At 41.9% G+C, this 24,757-nt stretch overlaps 1 protein-coding gene across 3 annotated transcripts in view; it reads right to left on the reverse strand.

Annotated features, from left to right (window-relative positions):
• Window positions 1–24,757, reverse strand: part of LOC141096376 (beta-1,3-galactosyltransferase 2-like) — a 129,632-nt gene that overhangs the window by 83,285 nt on the left and 21,590 nt on the right. For all 3 annotated transcript variants that reach the window (XM_073582928.1, XM_073582929.1, XM_073582930.1), the window contains one exon: window positions 23,881–24,006. The gene's annotated coding sequence lies outside the window, so the exon portion shown is untranslated. The remainder of the gene's footprint in view (window positions 1–23,880; window positions 24,007–24,757) is intronic.

Genomic DNA, 24,757 nt, shown 5'->3' on the forward strand with positions numbered 1-24,757 from the left:
GTATGATAAACCTAATGCTATTGATCAAGCTGAGAAAGCTCTGTTGGCATTGAGCCAGGGTCAGGATTCTGCAGAGTTATACTGTCAAAAATTCTGAAAGTGGGCTGTCCTTACTACCTGGAATGATGGTGCCTTGGCAGCTCTCTTTCAGAAGGGTTTGTCAGAAACCGTAAAAGATACTATGGTGGGATTTCCTGTTCCCTCTGGTCTTGACGATTCTATGTCATTAGCCATTCAGGTTGATCAGCGTTTACGTGAAAGTAAAAGTACACGAGAAATGTTGCCACCTGTTGAACAAATGTCTGAACCTATGCAATGTGATAGAGTTTTGTCTAGGGCGCAACATCAGGAGTTCAGAAGGTGTAATAAGCTGTGTTTTTTTTGTGGAGATGCCTCTCATATGATTTCTGTCTGCCCTAAACGAGAGAAACGTTTTGCACACACATTTGCTGTGGGTGGTGTTCAACCTAAGTTTCTTCTGGCAATTACTCTGATCTGCTACCTGTCCACATTCTCCGCTAAGGCTTTTGTGGATTTGGGAGTGGCTCTGAACCTGATGGACTTGGATTTTGCTAAATGTTGTGGGTTTCCTATGACACCTCTGCGGACGCCTATCCCTTTGAGGGGTATTGATGCTACTCCTTTGGCGAAGAATAAACCTCAGTTTTGGACCCAGGTGGTAATGCGGGTCGCCCCAGACCATCAAGAAAATTGCAGATTTTTGGTGTTGCATAATTTGCATGATATCATTGTTCTGGGATTTCCCTGGATGCAAATCTATAATCCAGTTTTGGATTGGAAATCTGTGTCTGTGGTGAGTTGGGTTTATCGGTGTGCTCTTGGTGACGCTCCTGTTTTCTCCACCTCTCCCCAGTTGCATGATGTTCCTGACTATTTGGCTGATTTTTATGATGTATTTAGTGAGAATAAGTCTGCGTCTTTGCCTCCTCATAGGAGTTATGACTGTGCAATTGAGTTGAGCCCTGGGTGTAAATTTCCCAAGGGTCGACTTTTCAATGTATCTGTACCCGAGCACGAGGCTATGTGATCTTATATTAAGGAGTCGTTGGAGAAGGGTCATATTAGACCATCCTCTTCACCCTTGGGTGCTGGGTTTTTTTTCGTGGCCAAGAAAGATGGTTCATTAAGGCCTTGTATTGACTATCGTTTCCTCAACAAAATTACTGTTAAATATCAGTATCCGTTACCCCTGATTTCGGATCTATTCTCCAGAGTTAAAAGGTGCTTGCTGGTTTACCAAGCTTGACCTCAGGGGGCGTATAATCTTATTCGCATTAAGCATGGGGATGAATGGAAGACGGCATTTAATACTCCGGAGGGACATTTTGAGTACCTGTGATGCCTTTTGGGCTCACTAATGCCCCTTCTGTCTTCCAGTGCTTCATGAATGATATTTTCTGGGACTTTGTGGATACATTTTTGATCATCTATCTGGATGATATTTTGATCTCTTCCAGGGATTGGGACTCTCATGTGGAACATGTTCGGACTGTGTTCCGGATTTTGAGGGAGAATTCCCTGCATGTTAAGGTGTACAGAGGATTTCATTTTTGGGATTTATTTTGTCTCCGTCAACTATTGAAATGGACCCACCCAAGGTACAGGCCATTTATGATTGGGTTCAGCCCACTTCTTTGAAGGCCCTCCAGAAGTTTTTGGGTTTTGCTAATTTTTATCGTAAATTTATAGCTAATTTTTCTGGTATTGCCAAACCATTGACTGATTTGACTAAGAAGGGTGCTGATGTGCTGAATTGGTCTCCAGAGGCTGTTTCTTCCTTTCAGGAGCTGAAGCGGAGGTTCACTTCTGCTCCGGTTTTGTGGCAATCTGATGTCTCACTCCCGTTTCAGGTAGAGGTGGACGCTTCTGAGATTGGTGCAGGAGCTGTTTTGTCCCAAAAATATCCGGTAACATCTAAAATGATTCCCTGTGCTTTCTTTTCCCGAAAGTTCTCCCCATCCAAATGCAACTATGATGTGCGGAATCGGGAACTGTTAGCCATGAAATGGGCATTTGAGGAGTGGAGACATTGGTTGGAGGGAGCTAAACATCAAGTCGTGGTCCTTACTGACCACAAGAATTTGATTTACCTTGAGTCGGCCAAACGCTTGAATCCTAGACAGGCTAGGTGGGCTTTGTGCAGTCCTGTGGGACTTGCTCCCGGTCTAAACCTTGTTCTCGCTCTAGGTGGGTTGTTGATGCCTTTGCCGGTGCCCAGGAGGCCATGGACCCATAGTTCAATGGATTTTATTTCTGATATGCCTGTCTCTCAGAGAATGAATGTTATTTGGGTGATTTGTGATAGATTCTCTAAGATGGTCCATCTTGTACCACTCCCTAAATTGCCATCTTCCTCAGAGTTGGTGCCCTTGTTTTGCAACAGGTGGTTCGCTTGCATGGAATTCCTGAGAATATTGTGTCTGACAGTCCTCTGTCTGTTGTCTCTGTCCTCAGTTTGTTTCTAGATTTGGGAGGACTTTTTGTTCCAAGCTGGGAATTCAATTGTCCTTCTCATCTGCGTTTCACCCTCAGACCAATGGGCAGACGGAGAGAACAAACCAGACTTTGGAGTCGTATTTGAGATGTTTTATTTCTGCTGATCGGGATGATTGGGTTTCATTTTTGCCCTTGGCCGAATTTGCTTTAAATAATAGAGCTAGTTCTGCCACTTTGATGTCACCTTTTTTTTGTAACTTTGGGTTTCATCCTCGATTCTCTTCAGGGCAGGTGGAGTCTTCTGCCTGCCCAGGTGTTGACACTGTGGTGGAGAGAATGCACCAGATCTGGGACCAAGTGGTGGATAAGTTATCTCTCTCCCTGGAAAAGGCCCAGCGGTTTTCCAACCGGCATATGACTATTGGTCCCCGGTTTAAGGTGGGTGCTATGGTTTGGTTGTCATCAAAGAATATCTCTATGAAGGTGGCTTCTCCAAAGTTTAAACCTAGATTTATTTGACCTTACAAGATTTTGGAGATTCTTAATCCGGTCTCTTTTCGATTGGCTCTTCCTGTTACATTCAAGATCCATAACGTGTTTCATAAGTCTCTGTTAAAGAGGTTTGTTGAGCCAGTAGTTCCTGTGGTGGCACCTCCTGACCCTGTATTGGTTGAAGGTAATGTGGAATATGAGGTTGAGAAGATACTGGATTCTCGTCTGGCTAGACGGAGACTCCAGTATTTGGTTAAGTGGAAGGTTATGGCCAGGAGGATAATTCTTGGGTCTCTGCATCCGATATTCATGCCGAAAGATTGGTTCGTGCTTTTCATCGGGCCCATCCTGATCGCCCTGGTGGCGTGGATGAGGGTTCGGTGACCCCTCCTCAAGGGGGAGGTACTGTTATGAGCTCATTTTCTCCTTCACCTTTGATGTCTGATGAACTCCCTCTGCTGGTGAAAGGAGGTAGTGAAATTGATTTGGATGGGAAAAACCTGTCATCTGAATAGGTGGAGTGTGATTGGACATCCGGAATTTCTGAGTGGATATAAGGCAGCCGACGCCCTGCAAGGGTTGCTGGTGATCCTTTCTGCTCTGAGCTCTGGCCTCCAGTTTAGTCCTGTCTACTAAAGCTAAGTTTCTGCTCTGCTATTGTTCCATGATATTTTGTCTGTTTACTTAGTGTTTGTGTTCAGCCTGCCCTGGTTGGGACGGGCTGAACTCCATTTTTGTCTCTGATCAGTTGATCTCTTTGCTCTGTCTTCAGAATATACCTGAGTGCTGATATAGTGATTTTGAAGTCTAGTGGCTTCAGGGCCTTTTCTATCAGACGTGTTGGACATTATTTTTGGCAGGGTTTTTTTTTGCGTGATTGCAGCCAGCATCTTTTCTGTCCTTTCCTATCTAGTTAGTTGGGCCCCATCGTTTGCTCAGCCTATCTTTCTGTCTGTGTGTGTTTTCATCTGTCTTCACCGTCAATACATGTTGGGGGCTGTCTATTGCTTTGGGGTCTGCTCTGGGGCAGTTTAGATTTCCCCTTTCTTTCTTTAGGTTTATTTAGTTCTCCGGCTGTGAACGCGGTGTCTAGGACCACCATAGGAACACCCCATGGCTACTGTTAGTTGTTGTGAATAGGATCAGGGGTCTGCAATCCGCTAGCTACCAACCTCTCCGTTTTTCTGGACTTAACTTGTATTTTTGTTTTTTCTTCCTCCGGTGACTCATTCATAACAGGAGTGGATCAATGCGACAGTGAGGGTTTTTGTTGTTTCCATGGTGAGAAAAGGGCGAATTCTGGAGATGTTCTTTAGGTGTAAGCTGCAAGAGGGGGCAAGAGATTGTATATGGGATGTGAAGGAGAGATTGATGTCAAACATAACGCCCAGACAGCGCGCCTGCTGCCGGTGTGTTATTATGGTGCTTGTTGTGAGTTCATTTTCCCCTTCACCATTGAGGTCTGATGAACTCCCTCTTCTGGTGAAGGAAGGTAGTGATGCTGATTACAAAGCACCTGAGCAGAATGATGATGACTGGGTGACTGGGATTGCTGACTGGATATAAGGCAGCCGACGCCCTTCTGCCTTGCGGGTGATTACTCTGAGGGATTCTTGGAGACCAGTCTGATTCCTGCTCCTCAAAAGCTAAGTTTTCTGCTCTACCTTTTGCATTAGTGTTTTGGTTTTGTTTGGCCTTGTTTTTCAGGATTTCTGCCTTTCCCTGCTGAGTGAGCTGAATTCCTTTTTGCTCTGTCTTCAGATAATACCCGAGTACAGATATAGTCTTTTTGAAGCCTAGCGTCTTCAGGGCTTTTTTCCCTATCAGTCTGTTGGCTCTTGTTTTTGAGAGGGTTTTGGCGGATTGCAGACAGCAGCTTTTCTATTCTGTCCTATTTAGTTAGCTTGGGCCCCATCATTTGCTCAGCCTATCTTTCTATCTGTGTTAGTGTTTTTTCATCTTGCTTCACCGTCATATGTTCGGGGCTGCCTATTGCTTTGGGGTCTGCTCAGGGGCAGTTTAGATTTCCCTGTCTTTAGGCTATGTAGTTCTCCGGCTGTGATCGAGGGGTCTAGGGCACCGTAGGAAACCCCACGGCTACTGCTAGTTGTTGTTAGGTTCAGGGGTCTGCAATCCGATAGCTGCCAACATCTCTGGTTTTCTGGACTTAGCTAGCATTTCTGTTTTTGCCTCCTACGGTGACTCATTCATAACAGGTGCTACCCATGGAGAGTGAAATGTGAGATTTAGGGAGGTTAGTAGGCGGTGGGAGCAGAAGAAGTTCAGTTTTGTAGAGGTTGAGTTTCAGATAGCGGACATGATGTTGGAGACTGCGGACAGACAATCACTAGTGTTTTGTAGCACAGTGGGGGTAAGGTCGGGGGATGACATGTATAGTCGTGTGTCATCAGCATAAAGATGGTACTGAAAGCCAAATCTGCTGATGGTCTGTCCAATTGGGGCCATATAGAGAGAATAGAAGGGGGCCAAGGACTGAGCCCTGAGGTACCCCGACAGCGAGAGGAAAAAGATTACGTGGAGCCAGCGAACAAAACACTGAAGGAGCAGTCAGAGATAGGAAGAGAACCAGGAGAGAGCGATGTTCTTATTGCCTAGTGACTGGAGCCTATGGAGTAGGAGATGGTGGCTAACAGTGTCAAAAGCTGCAGAAAGGTCGAGAAGAATGAGCAGAGAGTGTTCACCGTTACATTTTGCTGTCAAAAAGTCATTGGTATCTTTGATGAGTGCTTTTTCAGTTGAATGTAGGGGTCAGAAGCCAGACTGTGAAGGGTCTAGGGGGAGTGAGTGGAGAGGTAACGGGTAAGGCGGGAGTAGACTAGGCACTATAAAAGTTTAGACATGAAGGGGAGATTGGAGACTGGTCTGTAGTTTGTGCAGGATAGGTCGAGAGCAAGTTTCTTTAATAATGGAATAATGATAGAGTGTTTGAAGGAGGATGGGAAAATGCCCAAGGAGAGGGAGAGATTAAAGATTGTAGTTAGGTGAGTTGTGATTACTGGAGAGAGACTGGAGGAGATGTGAGGGAATGGGGTCAGTAGTGCATGTAGTCGGACGAGAGGAAGAGAGGAGTCTGTAGACTTCTGTGATGGGATCAAATGTGGAAAGTGAGCCAGGGGAAATACAGGTAGGAATGGGAGTCACAGCACTTGGTGGTTGGGAGCGGATTTCCTGATGGATATTATCTATTTTCTCTATAAAATGGGAGGCCAGGTCATCTGCACAAATGTCTGAGATAGGAGCTTGTGCTTTTGGCCTGAGGAGGGAGTGAAAGGTGTCAAAAAGCTCACTTTGACTAATTGAACCTTTGTATGCTATGTGCAATTGTGTCAGTGTAGTTATTTAAGTGCAGTTTGCTTGAAAGACTTTCTCTTTGTAAATTTTGTGGCTGATAATATGCACTAATATTTTTGTGACTGAAGTGCCTTCATTTTTATTACCATAATGTCATTCACTATGTGTTAATTGATGCTTTGGACCCATGTGCTTTTACTAGGGTCATATGTCCTTTCTTCTTTGATTTTTTTGAGTTACAATTTTTTGAATTAATGTATGTATTTAATAAAAACTTTTTGGTAATTTTTTTATTGTGTAATTTCTCCCCCACTATCCCAGATTGGATGCACTCCTGCAAAACGCTGCAGAAAGCACAGTCGTTGTATGCTCACTTTAGACGATCGCACCCCAGAGGTCATCGACTTGCATCACTACAGAGGTCGTTCAGCGTACCGGTAAACCGTATGGTTTGTGATGTTCCAAAAAGCTTTAATTCCATTCTGCATATGATGCAGCGACGAGCTGTGGCACAGTATGTCCTATTGCATAGACTGGGCCAGCACAGTATGGATGTGGTGCAGATCACGCTTGTGGAGTGGGCACAGATGAAGGACCTCTTCACACTTCTGCACAGTTTTGAAATGGCTACAAAGATGATAGCACTGATGATGCCATCATCAGCATCAATATTCCTTCCATCTACCTGCTGAGCACATTCTGAATAGTTTGCGTCAGGTGGTGGTGGACCTTGACAATCTTAAGAGTGGTTTTCCCCAAGACAGCAGTGAGGCACACAGTGTGCATCTAGACATTCAAACCCCGGGAACAACAAGGAGTCAAACATTAGCAGCAGCAGCAGAGTAAGTGGCATAAGCAATTTCTGTGAGTCATTTCATACATTTTTTTTAGAGCAGCACATGCACCAGCAGAACAAAGTAAAAGCTTGACACATTGTTAATGAATGGAGAGGATGGTTCAGGAATATCTGGAAATCAATATCAATATCTTCAGAGCAGCTGGCAGTGTCCTTATGGATAAGCACATCCACCTGTCCCTTGAAGGTGTAGACTGCCTAACTTTCATCAAAATAAACAAGTCATGGATCTCCAATTACTTTTGTACCCCAGTCACAGACTAGGCGTCGGTGTAGTTTTTAGTGCCTGCATTGATCTTGCATTATTTGCAGTCTGTTGCACCTTTGTTATGGCTTCTGTGGCTGCAGTTGCTTTTGCTGCTGATGTCACAAATATTTTTTTGAATTGTGGAGACTCGAAGTTGGGTCTTCATCTTGTGGGTTGCCTGTAGTAGAAGATGTGTAAGGCTGGAGTCACACTTACCGTATAAAAAAATCTGTCCAATTTTGACGGCTGAGAATCGCCCAAATGTTCCCTGAACAGTGATCCGTATAGATAGATTAAAAGCCGACAGATGCCAAGTACAGTACAGAATAGGTTAGAATAGAATAGATAAATACACATAGAATAGGTGTATGTTGTGAACGCACTTGATCTGACTTCTGAGTTGGGGCTCCCTCTGGTGGTTACAGCGGGTAGTGGAGCTGGTCGTATTGACAGAAGTCTATCACCTGAAGACGATGATTGGAAGTCAGGGGTTACAGACTGGGAGGATTTAAGTGAGCAAGCTTCCTTCAGTTGCTGCTGGTGATTTATTGTTCTTCCTGTGCATTGTGAAGTCTGCTTTTTTCCCCTCCTTGGTCTTGCATCATTCAGATAAGTTATTTGTTTGCTGAATCTTTTGCATTTGATATAGTTTTTGCCTTTCTCTGCTTTCTGTTTTGCTGTGTGGGTTAAGCATTATTCCCTGCTGGGATTTGTGCTGGACCCCACTCATATGTCACAGCTTATGTCATTCTGTTCAGTATTGCTAATCCCCTGTTATATTAGTATCTTTTGCTTTGCTTCCAGTTTACACCAGAATGCTGATCTAGCATGGGAGAGGTCGTGTGGCCTCAGTGTTTATGTATATCAGATGTGTTGGATTTTTTAGGGTTTTTGCATAATTGCGGACAGTATCTTTTCTGTCCTGTCCCATCTAGACAGTTTGGGCCCCATCATTTGCTCACTCTATTTTCTGCCTGCGTTTGTGCCTCATCTTGTCTCACCGACAATATATGTTTGGGGGCTATGTATTCCTTTGGGGCTCTACTCCGGGGCAGTTTAGCTTTCCCCTTTCTTGCTTTAGGCTTAGTTAACTCTTTGGCTGTGCCGAGGCGTCTAGGGCATTGGAGACACGTCCCACGGCTAATGCCAGTTGTGCTGTTAGGTTTAGGGGTCTGCAATCTGCTAAGTTGCCAACCTTTCTGGTTTCCTGGTTGCTTAGCTAATTCCCCGGTAATCCTCCTCGGTGACCGAATCATAACAGAATCACCAGCCCAAAACTGTGGACTCTAGGGTACTCTAAAGAAGTAAAAAATTGTAAAAAAAAGTGTTAGATTTTTTATATATTTTTTCCTCTTTTTCTCTGGGGACCATAGGAGGATTTTTGCTTTAATGGAGAGTAAGCTATTGTCTGATCGTGTTGAGCTGCTCACTGCTGAAGTTCGGGGAATTTCTGCCTATCTCACTCAATCGTCTGCTGTAGAACCAAAGATTCCTATTCGTGATGTATTTTCTGGGGATCGATCTAAATTTTTGAACTTTAAGAATAATTGTAAACTGTTTTTTGCCTTGAAGTCTAACTCCTCAGGGAACTAGGTGAAGCAGGTTAAAATTATCATCTCCCTGTTGCGCGACGATCCACAGGACTGGGCTTTTTCTCTGACACGTGGGAATCCTATTTTGGCTGATGTGGATGCATTTTTCCAAGCTTTGGGGTTGTTGTATGATGAACCTAATGTTATTGATCCAGCTGAGAAGACCTTATTGGCATTGAACCAAGATCAGGATGCAGCAGAGTTATATTGTCAAAAATTCCAAAAGTGGGCGGTCCTTACTAAATGGAATGATGACGCCCTAGCAGCTCTCTTTTGGAAAGGTTTGGCAGAAACCGTAAAAGATGTTATGGTGGGATTTCTGGTCCCCTCTGGTCTTAACGACTATGTCACTAGCCATTCAAATTGATCGACATTTACGTGAATGTAAAACTATGCGAGAGGCAGTGCTGCCTTTTGAACAAACTTCTGAGCCTATGCAATGCGATAGGGTTTTGTCTAGGGTGCAACCTCAATAGTTTAGAAGGCATAATAAGTTATGCTTCTTTTGTGGGGATGCCTCTCATACTATTTCTGGTTGCCCTAAGCGGGAAAAAAGTTTTGCCCACTCATTTGCTATGGGCAGTGTACAGCCTAAATTCCTTTTGGTGGTTTCCTTGATCTGCTCCTTGTCTTCATTTTCTGCTAAAGCTTTTGTTGATTCAGGAGCAGCTCTGAATCTGATGGATTTTGACTTTTCCAAACGTTGTGGGTTTTCCATGATACCCCTGCGAACCCCATTTCCTATGAGGGGTATTGATGCTACCCCCTTGGTGGAGAATAAACCCCAGTTTTGGACCCAGGTGATAATGCGGGTCGCCCCGGACCACCAAGAGAAATGTAAATTTTTGGTGTTGCATAATTTAGATGACATTATTGTACTGGGTTTTCCTTGGTTGCAGACCCATAATCCTGTTTTGGATTGGAAATCTGTCTGTGGTGAGTTGGGGTTGTCAATGTCTTCTTAGTGACACTCCTGTTTTCTCCACCTCATCCCAGTCTCATGATGTTCCTGATTATTTGGCTGATTTTTCTGATGTATTTAGTGAGATTAAGTCCGCGTCTTTGCCTCCTCATAGGAGTTATGATTGCGCGATTGACTTAGTGCCAGGTTGTAAATTTCCCAAGGGTCGGCTTTTCAACTTATCTGTACATGAACATGATGTTATGCGATCTTATATCAAGGAGTCATTGGAGAAGGGTCATATCAGACCATCCTCCACCTTTAGGTGCTGTTTTTTTTTTGTAGCAAGAAAGATGGTTCACTAAGGACATGTATTGATTATAGTTCTCTTAAATAAAATCACTGTTAAATATCAGTATCCGTTACCCCTGATTTCTGATTTATTTTCCAGAGTTAAAGGTGCAATTTGGTTTACCAAGCTTGACCTTAGGGGGCGTATAATCTTATTCGCATCAAGCACGGTGATGAATGGAAGACGACGTTTAATACTCCTGAGGGACATTTTGAGTATCTAGTGATGCCTTTTGGGCTCACTAATGCCCCTTCTATCTTTCATGAACGATATTTTCCGGGACTTTGTGGATAAGTTTTTGATCATTTATTTGGACGATATTTTGATTTTTTCCAGTGATTGGGATTTTCATGTGGAACATGTTCGGACTGTGTTCCGGATTTTGAGAGAAAACGCTCTGTATGTTAAGGGATCGAAATGTCTCTTTGGTGTACAAAAGATTTTGTTTTTGGGATTCATTTTGTCCCCATCTGCTATTGAAATGGACCCGGCCAAGGTCCTGCCCATTTATGATTGGGTTCAGTCCACTTCCTTGAAGGCCCTCCAGAAGTTTTTGGGTTTTGCTAATTTCTACCATAAATTCATAAGTAATTTTTCTGGTATTGTAAAACCACTGACGGATTTGACCGAAAAGGGCACTGGTGTGGTGAATTGGTTTATAGAGGCTGTCTAGGCGTTCCAGGAGCTTAAGCGGAGATTCACTGCTGCTCCTGTCTTACGGCAACCTGATGTTTCACTCCCATTTCAGGTGGAGATAGATACTTCTGAAATTGGTGCAGGAGCCGTTTTGTCTCAAAGAGATCCGGTAACCCCTAAAATGAATCCTTGTGCTTTCTTTTCTCGAAAATTTTCCCCATCTGAACGTAACTATGATGTGGGGAATCGGGAATTGTTGGCCATGAAGTGTGCTTTTGAAGAGTGGAGACATTGCTTGGAGGGAGCCAGTCATCAAGTTGTGGTCCTTACCGATGACAAGAACCTGATCTATCTTGAATCAGCCAAGTTTTGAACCCTAGACAGGCTAGGTGGGCCTTGCTTTTCACGCGTTTTAATTTTGTGGTCTCCTTTCTTCCGGGCACTAAGAATGTTAAGGCGGATTCCCTCTCTAGGAGTTTCTTTGCTGATTCTCTTGATGTGACTGAACCTACCACCATTCTAAATGAGGGTGTGGTTCTTTCCACCATTTCACCCGATTTGAGACTTGCCCTGGAGGAATTTCAGGAGGGCAAACCTGAATGATGCCCTATGGGGAAATTGTGTGTCCCTGACCAGTGGAGGAGAAAAGTAATGTCTGAAATTCACTGCTCTGCGTTAGCTGGTCATCCTGGTATTTTTGGTACCAGAGACTTGGTGAGTCGATCTTTTTGGTGGCCTGCTTTATCTCCTAATGTCAGGAATTTTGTGCAGTCCTGTGGGATTTGTTTTCGGTCCAAACCCTGTTCTCGTTCTAGTAGTTTGTTAATGCCCCTGATGGTGCCCAGGAGGACATGGACCCATATTTCAATGGATTTTATATCTGATCTCCCTGTTTCTCAGAGAATGACGGTAATCTGGGTGATCTGTGATAAATTTTCTAAGATGGTCCATCTCGTACAACTCCCATAGTTGCTATTTTCTTCTGAGTTGGTGCCCTTGTTTTTACAACAAGTGTTTTGTTTGCACGGTATTCCTGAGAACATTGTGTCGGACAGAGGAGTTCAGTTTGTTTGCAGATTTTGGAGAGCTTTTTATTCTAAACTGGAAAGTCAGTTGTCCTTCTCCTCTGCATTTCATCCTCCGACCAATGGGCAAACAGAGAGCAAACCAGACTTTGGAAACCTATTTGAGATGTTTTATATCTGCTGATCAAGATGACTGTGTCTCATTTTTGCCCTTGGCCAAATTTGCTCTAAATAATAGGGCTAGTTCTGCCACTTTGATGTCTCCTTTTTTTGCAACTTTGGGTTTCATCCTCGTTTTTGTTCAGGGCAGGTGGAGGCTTCGGCCTGCCCAGGTGTGGATTCTGTGGTAGAGAGAATGCAGCAGATTTGGGATCAAGTAGTCAGTAAGTTGTCTCATTCTCAGGAGAAGGCCCAACGGTTTGCCAACAGGCATAGGACCACTGGTCTCCGGTTGAAAGTGAGTGACATGGTTTGGTTGTCCTCAAAAAATATTCCTATGAAAATTGCGTCTCCAAAATTCAAGCCAAGGTTCATTGGACCTTATAAGATTTTGGAAGTCCTTAATCCCGTTTCTATCCATTTGGCTCTTCCAGGAATGTTTAAGATTCACAATGTTTTTCATAAATCTTTTTTGAAAAGGTTTGTGGAGCCAGTGATTCCCATGGCTGCGCCCCCTGATCCTGTATCGGTTGAGGGTAACCTGGAGTATGAGGTAAAGAAGATATTGGATTCTCGTCTGGCTAGACGGAGACTCCAGTACTTGGTCAAGTGGGACGGTTATGGCCAGGAGGATAATTCTTGGGTCTATGCTTCTGACATTCAAGCCGAGAGATTGGTTCATGCTTTTCACCAACCCCATCCTGATCGGCCTGGTGGCATGGATGAGGGTTTGGTGACCCCTCCTCAAGGGGGGGTACTGTTGTGAACTCTCTTGATCTGACTTCTGAGTGGGGGCTCACTCTGGTGGTTACAGCAGGTAGTGGAGCTGGTCGTGTTGACAGAAGTCTATCACTTGAAGATGATGATTGGAAGTCAGGGGTTACAGACTGGGAGGATTTAAGTGAGCAAGCTTCCTTCAGTTGCTGATGATGATTTGTTTGGTTTCCTGTGCATTGTGAAGTCTGCTTTTTCCCGTCCTTGGTCTTGCATCATTCAGATAAGTTATTTGTTTGCTAAATCTTTTGCATTTGATATAGTTTTTGCCTTTCTCTGCTTTCTGCTTTGCTGTGTGGGTTCAGCATTATTACCTGCTGGGATTTGTGCTGGACCCCGCTCATATGTCACAGCTTATGTCATTCTGTTCAGTATTGCTCATCCCCTGTTATATTAGTATCTTTTGCTTTGCTTCCAGTTCACACCAGAATGCTGATCTAGCGTGGGAGAGGTCGTGTGGCCTCAGTGTTTTTGTATGTCAGACGTGTTGGATTTTTTAGGGTTTTTGAGTAATTGCAGATAGGACAGAAAAGATACTATCTAGACAGTTTGGGCCCCATCATTTGTTCACTCTATTTTCTGCCTGCGTTTGTGCCTCATCTTGTCTCACCGACAATATATGTTTGGGGGCTATGTATTCCTTTGGGGCTCTACTCCGGGGCAGTTTAGCTTTCCCCTTTCTTGCTTTAGGCTTAGTTAACTCTTTGGCTGTGCTGAGGCGTCTAGGGCATTGTAGACACGGCCCACGGCTAATGCTAGTTGTGTTGTTAGCTTTAGGGGTCTGCAATCTGCTAAGTTGCCAACCTTTCTGGTTTCTTGGTTGCTTAGCTAATTCCCTGGTAATCCTCCTTGGTGACCGAATCATAACAGGTGTATATATATATATACGTCAGTGACAAACATATATATATATATATATATATATATATATCTTTATATTTCATAGACAGATAGGTGGCAGAATAGCTGATAATTCATTTGTCGGCTTCTGTGAAATCATTGCAGAAGCCGACAGGATAGAAGACATGGTTTACATACAGTAAACCATTGCAGAACATTTAGATTTATATATGTCAGTGACTAATACTGTTAGTAGTATGTGCGTGTAAAATTTGGGACCTGTATGTTTTTAATAAAAGAATGTTTTCATGGAAAAAACTGGCGTGGGCTCCTGCACAATTTCTTCGCCAGAGAAGGAAAGCCAGTGACTGAGGGCAGATATTAATAACCTAGAGCGGGACCATGGTTATTGCCTCCCCCCGGCTAAAAACATCTGCCCCCAGCCACCCCCAGAAAAGACGCATCTGTAAGATGCGCCAATTCTGGCACTTAGCCTCTCTCTTCCCACTGCCATGTAGAGGTGGCATATGGGGTAATAAGGGGTTTTGTGTCACCTTTGTATTGTAAGGTGACATTAAAGCTGGAGTCACACATAGCATTCTCGCTAGCGAGATCGCTGCTGAGTCACAACTTTTGACACGTAACAACGATCTCACCAGTGAGATCGCTGTGTGTGACAGCGATCAGCGAGAGGCCCCCCTGCCGGTATCGCTGATCGCTGTAAGAAACCTCTGGACATTTTTTTGGTCGCTGGGCTCCCGCTGGCCAGCACGCATCGCTGCGTGTGACAGGCGGGAGACCAGCGATCAGCTGTAAAAAATAGAATTAAAATAAAAAATATTGTTATTCTCACCTTCCGACCTCCCGCGCAGCCATCCCGCCTCTCTCCACGCTCCGGTCCCAGTGATCCTTTGCATGAATGACCGTGAGACTTCGCGCTCCCGCGAGACCGTGACTCTCGCGGTCATTCTCGCAAAGGATTACTGGGACCGGAGCGTGGAGAGAGGAAGGCTGCGCGGGATGTCGGAAGGTGAGAATATAACAATATTTTTTATTTTAATTCTATTTTTTACAGGGATGGCAAGCGATGCCGGGCGCTCAGCATCACTGTGCTGATCGCTGGTGAAGCTGACAGCTCACCAGCGATCACATAGCGACTTACCAGCGATCCTGACACCTTGATATCGGTGTCGGTATCGCTGGTAAGTCGCTATGTGTGACTCCAGCTTAAGCCTGGCTTAGTAATGGAGAGGTGTCAATAAGACACCTCTCCATTACTAATCTTAAAGTTTGTAAAGGGTTAAATTAACACACACAGGCAGAAAAAAGTATTTCAATGAAATGAAAGAACACACAGTTTTGCCATCTTTTTTCTTCTGCTAATCCAAATGATGCCTCGATCTCCTGTAATAAATAGAAAATAAAAAAAACAACAATATACCATCCCTGTCCGGCGTTTAGTCCCATGGCGTAATCCATATCTGGGGTTAAATAGTTTACAACCATGATCGGTGCTAATGCTGCCACCCTAGCTGTAAACCACTGAGGAATAAATGAGAAGCTGCCGGCGGCAGCATCAGTGAAGTCTGGCAGCCTCCCTGCCTGACCCGCGGTGAACTCTTGATTGTGGGAAAATGACAGTTCATTTTCCCATGCTGCCGAGTTCATTGCAGGTCAGGCTGGGAGGCTGCACAGCATCAGTGACGTCAGCGCTAGCAAAATGGGCCATACAGTTCTTTGTGCAATTTCTCCTGAGTACACCGATATTTTGGAGTTCAGATTTTGCTGGAATGTTTTTGATGGTGCCATGTTACATTCGCCAAGCCTCTGAAGTACCAGAAGAGCATAAACCCTCCATGAGTTATGTCATTTTACAAACTACGCCCCTCAATGAATTCAACTAGGGGTGCAATGAGCATGAGCACGTTGACACCACATGTGTCTCACAGAAATGTATACCATTTAGCGGTGATGAAAGAATGATTACATGTTTTGTATTTCCTCACTATTTTAATTCATAATTAAAGTTAAGTTTAAGGAATTATTAGTGAGGGTTCTTGTTGGGTTATCCCAAATTGTAAATAATTAATATGGTAGCATGTCCACCAAATGTACATTAATAATCCAACTTGCAGTTGATATCTCCAGTTTGTGTTCATAGAAGAGGAGTACATATTTTACAATAGTTTCCTTGATCGTTCCAAATTGGTGACACAGTAAGATGTTTTACTGTTGAAAAAACTGCTAGTCATTGATTACCGCTTAAAGTATTTTGAAGGTCAGTGTCCTATGTAATGTTAAAGGGAAGGGTTTCACGAGGCGGAGTAATCCTTAAAAGTGCCTCAGTTAAATTTTATAGGGTTTGGTAAAATGATCTCATATATATAAACAAGTAGTAATGATTAACTAATGTGGAAAGTGTATAAGTTGTAAGTACATTGCATTTATAAAAATATGTTTAGATGGTATAGTAAACGTGTCTCATACAATATATAGCTATATCAGGTTTTGCATTCAGTCTCATTGTCAAGGTGCTTAAAATTTAGCACCTAGCCATGCAAGCTGCATTTTTAAAACATTTGTAATTGGTTGTTCTAATGACCTCAATGAATATGAAATATTCCACCATTACCTATGACTTGTATTATTAAAAGGTGAAAGCATTTAGGAACCACATAAAATCAGCCTATAAAAGTATAGTGTTTTTGCTAAGTGCTGATGCACATATAACATAGATGTCCCGAATGCTATGCTGCTCAATAAATGCAGTTTCAAACCTCATTGGTATTACCACAGCACCCGTTGCTTTATGGTATGGGCTTCCATGGCCAAAGAGCTGCATGCAAACCTTAAGGCTAAGTGCACACGTACTTTCTTGCCCTGCGGATTTTTCCGCGCAGAATTGAAGAAATCCGCACGTCAAATGACCTGCATTTTTCCTGCGGATTTCTTCCTGTTTTTGTGCGGTTTTCTTGCGGTTTTCCCCTGCGGATTTCCCCCTGCGGATTTGGAGAATGCAGCAGGTGGAAAACCACACAAAAGAAGTGACATGCTGCATATTTTGAACCACAAGAAAACCGCGCGGAATCTGCACAGCGTTTTTTTTTTCTATTGATTAACATGCTACTGTACATCACAATGCGGATATGCAGCGTTTCTGCGCGGTAAAATCCGCTGCGGATCCGCTGGAAATCTGCATCGTGTGCACATGGCCTAAAGAAGACCTTTAATGGCATTTTTTCATTTAAGCTGTGTATTTCCCCCAATTTTTGCTGCTGCACTGATCCTGGATCAGTTTTTCTTACATGCTCCTCTATTCTAAAGTTAAACCCTTCAAAAATAGAGGTGGAAATTTTCACTTTAATCCACTGGGCTTACAGCACAGAACTTCTCTGTGGGCACAGCCATGATTTGATTGGTATGCATTAGAGGAGAAAAAGCAAATACCAACAGAGAAGTTCTGTGGTATACGCCCAAATAGTTGAAGGGAATTTGCCCCCTTGCTTCATGCGCTCTGGAATAACTTTTGAACATTTGGGCACAGAATAAAAAGAAAAACAGTTTCAGAATCATTGAAGAAGTGACAATTGTACGAGTCTTAAAATTGGAAGATAATATAGCAGATACCAAACGTATTAAATTACAAAGAGATAACAAGGACTTTGAACGCAATCAAGTGTATACTTGGAAGAATTTCCGTTCTTGGAGCAGGAAAAATAGACATTCTCAATCCCATTACTCTGCTCATAATTTCAAAGGGCGGAGGGTCAGCTTTACCACATCTCAGGAATCTGCAGGTTCCTCCAGTTCAAATTTGAATTTTTCTGAGGATTTTTCTGATAACCTCTCTAGGAGCAAATCCACGTAAGGGATTTCAACGTGACAGATCGCATCAAGACTTTATTGCTACTTCAAAAAACGACGTAGAAGAGCGGGGAGGAAGCACAAATCAAAGAAATTACTATCTCAGAAACAAGAGGCGTTAGTAACACGCCCTGTTTGGAACTTATCCAGCTACATTTTGTCAGAGGCGCAAAACTCCCTGCTCAGCAAAGGACTGGATTTTTGTCCAGTTAAAAAAATTTAACATTTTTTAAACTTTACTGAATGTGAACAAATTTGCCAGAAACTTGACTCTTAAATGTCATTTCAATCAATCTCATGATTCTTTTGTACCTATATCTAATGATGATAATGTATATTCCTCTTTGGATATTCATTTACCTTATGGAAATTTTTCCTTTCAGGAACTTATGCATTATAACACGCTCAGAGATTTACAATCATTATCGTTGATCAAAGATTGCACTCATAATAATAGCTTCAATATGTTCAATCCATATTTTGTCCGATCCAGTCCAGACCTCCAGTCCTGGACACCTTTCAAGAATTAATAGAAAAAGATCTGATTCAATTGGATAAGCAAGTATTTAGCAATCTGGACAATCTTAGGGTACCGTTACACATAGAGATGCACCAGCGATCCCAACAACGATATGGATCGCTGGTGCATCGCCAAGTGGTCGCTAGTGAGCTGCCACACAGGCAGATCTCACCAGCGACATCGCAGGGGTCGGGGGTCGCTACTTACCTGTCAGACGCGGCGATCCTGACTTCCTCCCGCCCGCGTCCACGCGTCGCCACAGGAAGCCCAGCAGGAAGCTGATGACGAGAAATGGTCCAGGACCTTCTCGCGCGATCAGCGATAACCAGCGGGGGAGCCGGTCGCAGGTAAGTATCACATGTAGCGATATCGCTAGCAATATCGCTGCTACGTCACAAAATCGGTGACTTTACAGCGAGCGATATTGCTACCGATATCGCTATGTGTAACGGGTGCTTTACTATGCAAGAGAGAGAAGCCTTGAAAAGTCTTAAAGACAACAAAGACTTGTTTGTGAAGCAATCTGATAAGGAGGGTGGAGAAGTCATTTTAATTTCAGAGTTATATCATATTGAAAATCTTAAAACTTTGAATGACTTGTCCACATATCTCAAAATTTCTGGTAATCCAACAGAATTATATAATAGTGAACTCTGTAAAATTTTGGAAGAGGAGTTTCCCACAGGGGCAATTACACAAAAAAATTGCGGATTATATTTTTGTTAAAAACCCAGTAATTCTTATTTATCATGCGTTACCTAATTTACATAAAAGTATTTTTCTACCTCCCTTTAGAGCTATTATTTCTGGCATAGGATCCCTTTCAGAACATCTAGGAGAATGGGTGGATCACTATTTACAGCCCTTAGTTGTTAATTTACCTGGTTATATTAATGATACTAGAGCTGTTATTTCATCTTTAGACGGTTATCAGTGGTCTTCCTCATATTTCTGGGTCACCTGTGACATTGTAGGTCTCTATCCTTCAATTCCTCATCATGTCATTATTTCTAGTCTTACATATTCCTTAAAGAAATACAGCAATTATAAAGAAGAAATTCAATCATTCATCATTGATGCAGTATTTTTTCTTCTAACTCATAATTATTTTATATTTGATAATTCTTTTTTGTTGCAGAAGCAAGGCGTTAGCATGGGAGGCAAATGCTCCCCTTCCCTTGCAAATATTACGGTTGCTGTATGGGAGGAGAAGTACATTTTCAATGATCATAATCCTTTCACACAGAATATCCAATTTTTTGGTCGTTACATAGACGACCTGCTTCTGATTTGGTCAGGTACTACAGAACAAGTGAGTGATTTTATTGACTATATCAATGATAATGATTTCAATTTTTCTTTTACTCGCAATTTTTCTAATGTGTTTATCAATTATTTGGACATTACATTATCAGTGGATTCTGTTACCAACTCTGTTATTATTTCTCCATATAGGAAGCCCACTGATACGAATTCCATCTTAGAAGCTCATTCTTCATGTCCAAGACATGTTATTAATAACATAACTACAGGTGAACTGATCAGACTTAAGAGGAATTGTACTTCCAAGGTGACATGAGAAGGAAGCTAATAATACAGTCCATAGACTTCATTCTAGAGGATATCCTAATTGGACTCTGTCTAGAGCACGGAAAATTGTTGCTAATATTGATAGAAATACTTTAATCTCAGAATCTCATAATTTAAAAAAAATTTCATATAAAAATTTGAAGAAAAATTGCGATAACATTTCTGTAGAGTCATTGTTTTTCTAACATTAATTTTATTACTGAATATAGTCCGCAATTTGATACTATTACCAGCATTGTCAGAAAATATGTCCCTATTTTTTTTTAGTGATTCCAATTTGACAGATATTCTTGAAAAAATGCACTTGCGGTTTTTGCAGAAAAAGCTCCTTCATTAGGAGATATTCTTTCACCTAGTCTTTTTTGTAGTCAAAACGTCAGATGTAACAAGACATGCTTGGCTCACAAAGGATTTTATATGTGTGGCCATCATCCTTGCCAGACCTGTAACTATGTACAAAAAAGTACTCAATTGACATCTATTGAGACCAGCATTTCTTATTCTCTCAATTCTCATATGAATTGTAATACGGAAGGTCTAATTTATTTAATTGAATGTACTACATGTAAATTACAGTACGTTGGTTGTACTATTGGACCCTTTAAAAACAGGTTCAGAAAACACTTGTCTGAAGCCTCCAGTTATAGTACACGCAATATATCGGCGGTGTCAAACCATTGCAAACTTTTTCATGCAGGTAGTACTAATTCTCTCAAAGCAATGGGTATAGAAAAGACCTTCTAGGGGTGGGGACTACAAACGCAAGGTTTTAAATCAGGAATCCTTCTGGATTTTCAAACTCCAGACTAGAATACCGTTAGGTTTAAATAAACGGCAAGATTTAATTTTACAATATGATTGAATGATTTTTTTTTGGGTGGTTATAGCTGTTCGGATAATGATTTTCTGTGTTTTTTTTGTTTGTTATAATTTTTTCCTGTCTCTCCTATAGGATTCTCTAATTGTCTGTCTCTCTCTCTGTTTTTAATATATTTTTGTATTCAATTGGTTTGATTCACGGTTGGATGTTTTTAATTTGCACACCTGTCATCTTCATTATGTTCCGGTATATATGTTTCTGATGTTTAAAGACACAGCACTCCATGATTAAGACCTTCAGGCCGGGGTCACACTAACCGACGCAAAATACGGTCAGTATTTTACATGCGTAATACGGATGAATGACCCCTAAACAGTGCTCCGTATGTCATCCATAATCAAGGTGTGGTCGCGTATTTTGCGCATGTAAGCATCCGTATGGCATCCGTATAGCGAGATTTTCTCACAGGCGTGCAAAATGGACATATAATAGAGCCCTATGACAGGGTTTCTAACAGAATATATGTATTCTATGTGTATATATCTATTCTTTCGTTTCTTTATTAAACCTGTCAGTGTGAGTTTACTGTATTGCGCACTGAATTGCCGGCTTTGCTAAAAGACACCTGGTGCGTATTTCTCGCAAGTCACATGTGTGGTCCATGTGTAATCTGTATTTTTTGCGCACCCATAGACTTGCATTGGCGTACTACGGGCGTAGTACGCTGACAATCGCAGCATGCTGCGATTGGCACGGAGCGTAGAATACGGATGAGAAATACACGGCTGGTGCGAGGGACCCCATAGAGAATCATTGGTCCGTGTCTAATGCGTGCTTTTAGCGCCTCTCACTCGGCCGTATTCCTCGCCAGTGTGACCCCGGCCTCACAGGTCCAAACGCATTGGCTGCTGATTGTACCTGGGACCCTGCTTACATGATGTTTCTCCATGAACTCTGATTTTTTTATATATTACAAATAAATTGGAATTCTAACCCAAGTCTCACACTGGAGATCACTTCCTTCTCCCTTTTTTTTTTTTTTTCAATTGTACGAGGCAATGAGTTTAAATTAAAAAATCCAATGAAATGCCATATCCTACAGAGGATCTATCAGTCGCAAGGTAAAGATTGTGAAGTTTTTGCTCCTATTTTATTCCTGTTGCTCCAATAAACATTCCCACTTTTCTTTTTCAAAATCTTCCATATGATTCCAGAGATACGAGCCTTTTTATTTACTACTAATTTTTATGGTCGTTGCCAAAAGGGTATGCCTCTCAGGATTCTCTGGGGCAGATCTTTAGGCTGCTTTGCATTTTTAACCAGTGAGTAATGAACCCTTGGTAAAAACTAATAAAAAGTAAATAAAAACTAAATAAAATTCCCAAAACTCTGAAACAGTATGGCAGATTTTAAAAAAAGATAAAAGAGGTATAATCAGGGTAACAGCGGGAATAAAATTAGGTCAACAATTGTCCACAGGTCTTCTTTAACCCCTTCCTGCAAAATAACATAACTGTACGTCAAGATTGAAGGTGATTTACTGCAATCTGACTTATAGGCACGTCAAAGAGATGGCACAGGCTGGGGAGCTGTGCCAGTGAGATCCACAGCAGGAGGCGGCTGTTAAACACAGCCAAGCTCCTGCTACAAGTGCCGAGACTGGACTCAACACCATAAACTCTCTTATGCCGCTGTCAGTAGTAATGGTGGCATGTGAGGAATCGTACAAAAGAAGATCACTCCTTTTGTTAGCCAATCGAGATCATGGGGTGCCGATGGTTGCCATGATAATAGTAAGGCTACTTTCACACTTGCGTTTTTTGCGCACACAAACGCATGAAAAAAACGCATCATGCGTTTGTGTGCGTTTTTTGCGGGTTTTGGTGCGTTTTTTTAAAAAAAGCATTTTTTGTGCGCATTACAATGCACACGTATGCTCACCCATAGACTTTAATGGGTGTTTTGCTGTAAAAAAAACGCATTGCGTGCGCATGCGTTTTTTTGGGGCAAGTCGGACGCACAAAAAATGCAACAGGATGCATTTTGTGCCCCCAAGCGCACACTACAAAAAAACGCATGCAAATGCGTGTGTATGCGCACCCATGTTAAAGTATAGGGAAAAAAACGCATGCTTTTTTTGCGCTAAGAAACAGCGCAAAAAAACGCAAGTGTGAAACCAGCCTAAGACCTGACAAAAGGCTTACATATCTGCAATATCCTTCAGCCTGGTGGATCTGTGGATGGGGCCTGATTGGCTAATTGTCAAAGTCTGACAGTGGAGATAATACGCTGTAGCACATTAGTACTGCAGTGTATTTTTATTATGATCGCAGGACCAAATCCCCTTGTGGGACCAGTAAGATGAGCCAAAACAGCAATCCTGCAATATGAGTTCTTTATATTTTTTCTTGAGACAGTCACCATGCACAAAAAAAATAAAATTATAGTACAGGTCATTATGAAACACAGCGATATTTAATATGTGCTGTTTTTGTGGGTTTTTCCTTTTCAATTAAACTTTTTTTTTTTATTAAAACTGGGATTTGGGTATTTTATATACAGTTTTTTTTTTTTTACACTTTTTACTCTTTTACACTGTTTAAGTTTAATATAATATCTGTATATAAAATACCCAAATCCCAGTTTTTATAAAAAATGGTTTAATTTAAAAGGAAAAACCCACAAAAACAGCACATATTTAATATTGCCGTGTTTCATAATGACCTGTAGTATAATCTTACTTATTTTTTGCGCATGGTGAATGTCACAAGAAAAACTATAAAGAACTCTTATTGCAGAATTGCTGTTTTGGTTCATCTTGCCTCCCCCAAAAAATCAAATAAAAAGTGATAAAAAATCATATATATCCAAATGGGACATCCATATCATCTACAGATGTATACAGTAATAGAAATGTACTCATGAAAAGTTGCAACATATTAGGGGTATCAGTATGTACCCGTGTGCATAGAAATGTATACAGTAAAGAGAAAAAGTAAAGTTCTTGCTATATAGTGACCAAAAAACTGTTTAAATTTTTTTTTCTCAAAACAGTAAAAATTATAAAAACAATATAAATCGGATAGCACCATAATGATATTGATACGCAAAATGAATTTAATCTGTCAGTTATACTGCATGTTGAACTCTGTAAAAAAAAATTAAAAAAACTCTTTCAGATTTATTGTTTTTGGTCATGCCTCCTGCCAAAACAGGGAAAAGCATTAAAAAGTCATTTGTGCCTAAAAATGGTACAATTAAGAGCTGAAATTTGTCCTGAAAAAACAAGTTCTCTTACAACTTAATCTAACAAAATATGAAATGGTTATGTAGGCAACAAAATACAGTGACCACAATTATTTTGTTAACATAGTAACATAACATAGTTGTCTATGGATCTTTTGGTGGATCAGCAATCTCTTTCATAGGATCACCCTACTTACACTGGACCATTCAATCCTTGTAAGGTAGGCAGACGATTCTTTCATCCACTTGTTATACCTCCTTGATCTTTAGTCACTACTTTTGAGATTTTTACAACTCCAGCGCGGTGCTCTTTTGTCGTCCTCCTGTAATATGAAGTCATTTTTTTTTGTAAAAGTGGCAAAATATAATCAAATCTATATAAATTTAGTATTGGCATGATCATACTGACCATTAGAATAAAAATCCCATGACAATTATACCAAAGAGTAAACAATGTTTTAAAAATAATTAAAGCCAATTCAGAATTACTTTTTTTGTGTGTTAATTTTACCTTCCAAAAAATGTGATCAAAGAGATGCATTGCATCACAAAATGGTACCAATATAATGTACAGTTTGTGTTACGGGCTGGCAAAACGCACCAAATAAATAAAGATGAAATAATATATAAGGTGCGTTCGCAGCCCGGGCCCACCGTGCAGAGGTGACTAACTGCAGCTAAACAATGAGGGAACGGCTTGTAGGAGAAAGCTGGACACCGGTGGATAATCACTGACCCGGTGTTAGCAGGCACGAACCCCGTTGCTTCACGAAGCACATACCAGCCGGCAAATAACCGCGACCTGTTAACATCACAGGTCACGGTAGTGTGAACCACCGCTTAGTACGGGTGCAATGTCCGCCCTGACGGATGCCACTAACCAGCCTATCAACTGAGCTGGAAAGTGCACCTAAGGCGCACGGCGTTACTTAGGCAGACCCTGCGGTAGCAGTGGTCCAGGAGGCCTGTACTGGCCGACGTCCAAGGCGCTAGAGGAAGGCGATGAGGAACATTGCGGCGCTATGCAGTGTCAGAGCTACTGTGCTGACTCTAATTCCTAACCCTAGGGGGAAT

Source organism: Dendrobates tinctorius, unplaced genomic scaffold (genome assembly GCF_039654945.1).
Source record: "Dendrobates tinctorius isolate UK_male_01 unplaced genomic scaffold, ASM3965494v1 ptg000074l, whole genome shotgun sequence".
NCBI lineage: Eukaryota > Metazoa > Chordata > Amphibia > Anura > Dendrobatidae > Dendrobates > Dendrobates tinctorius.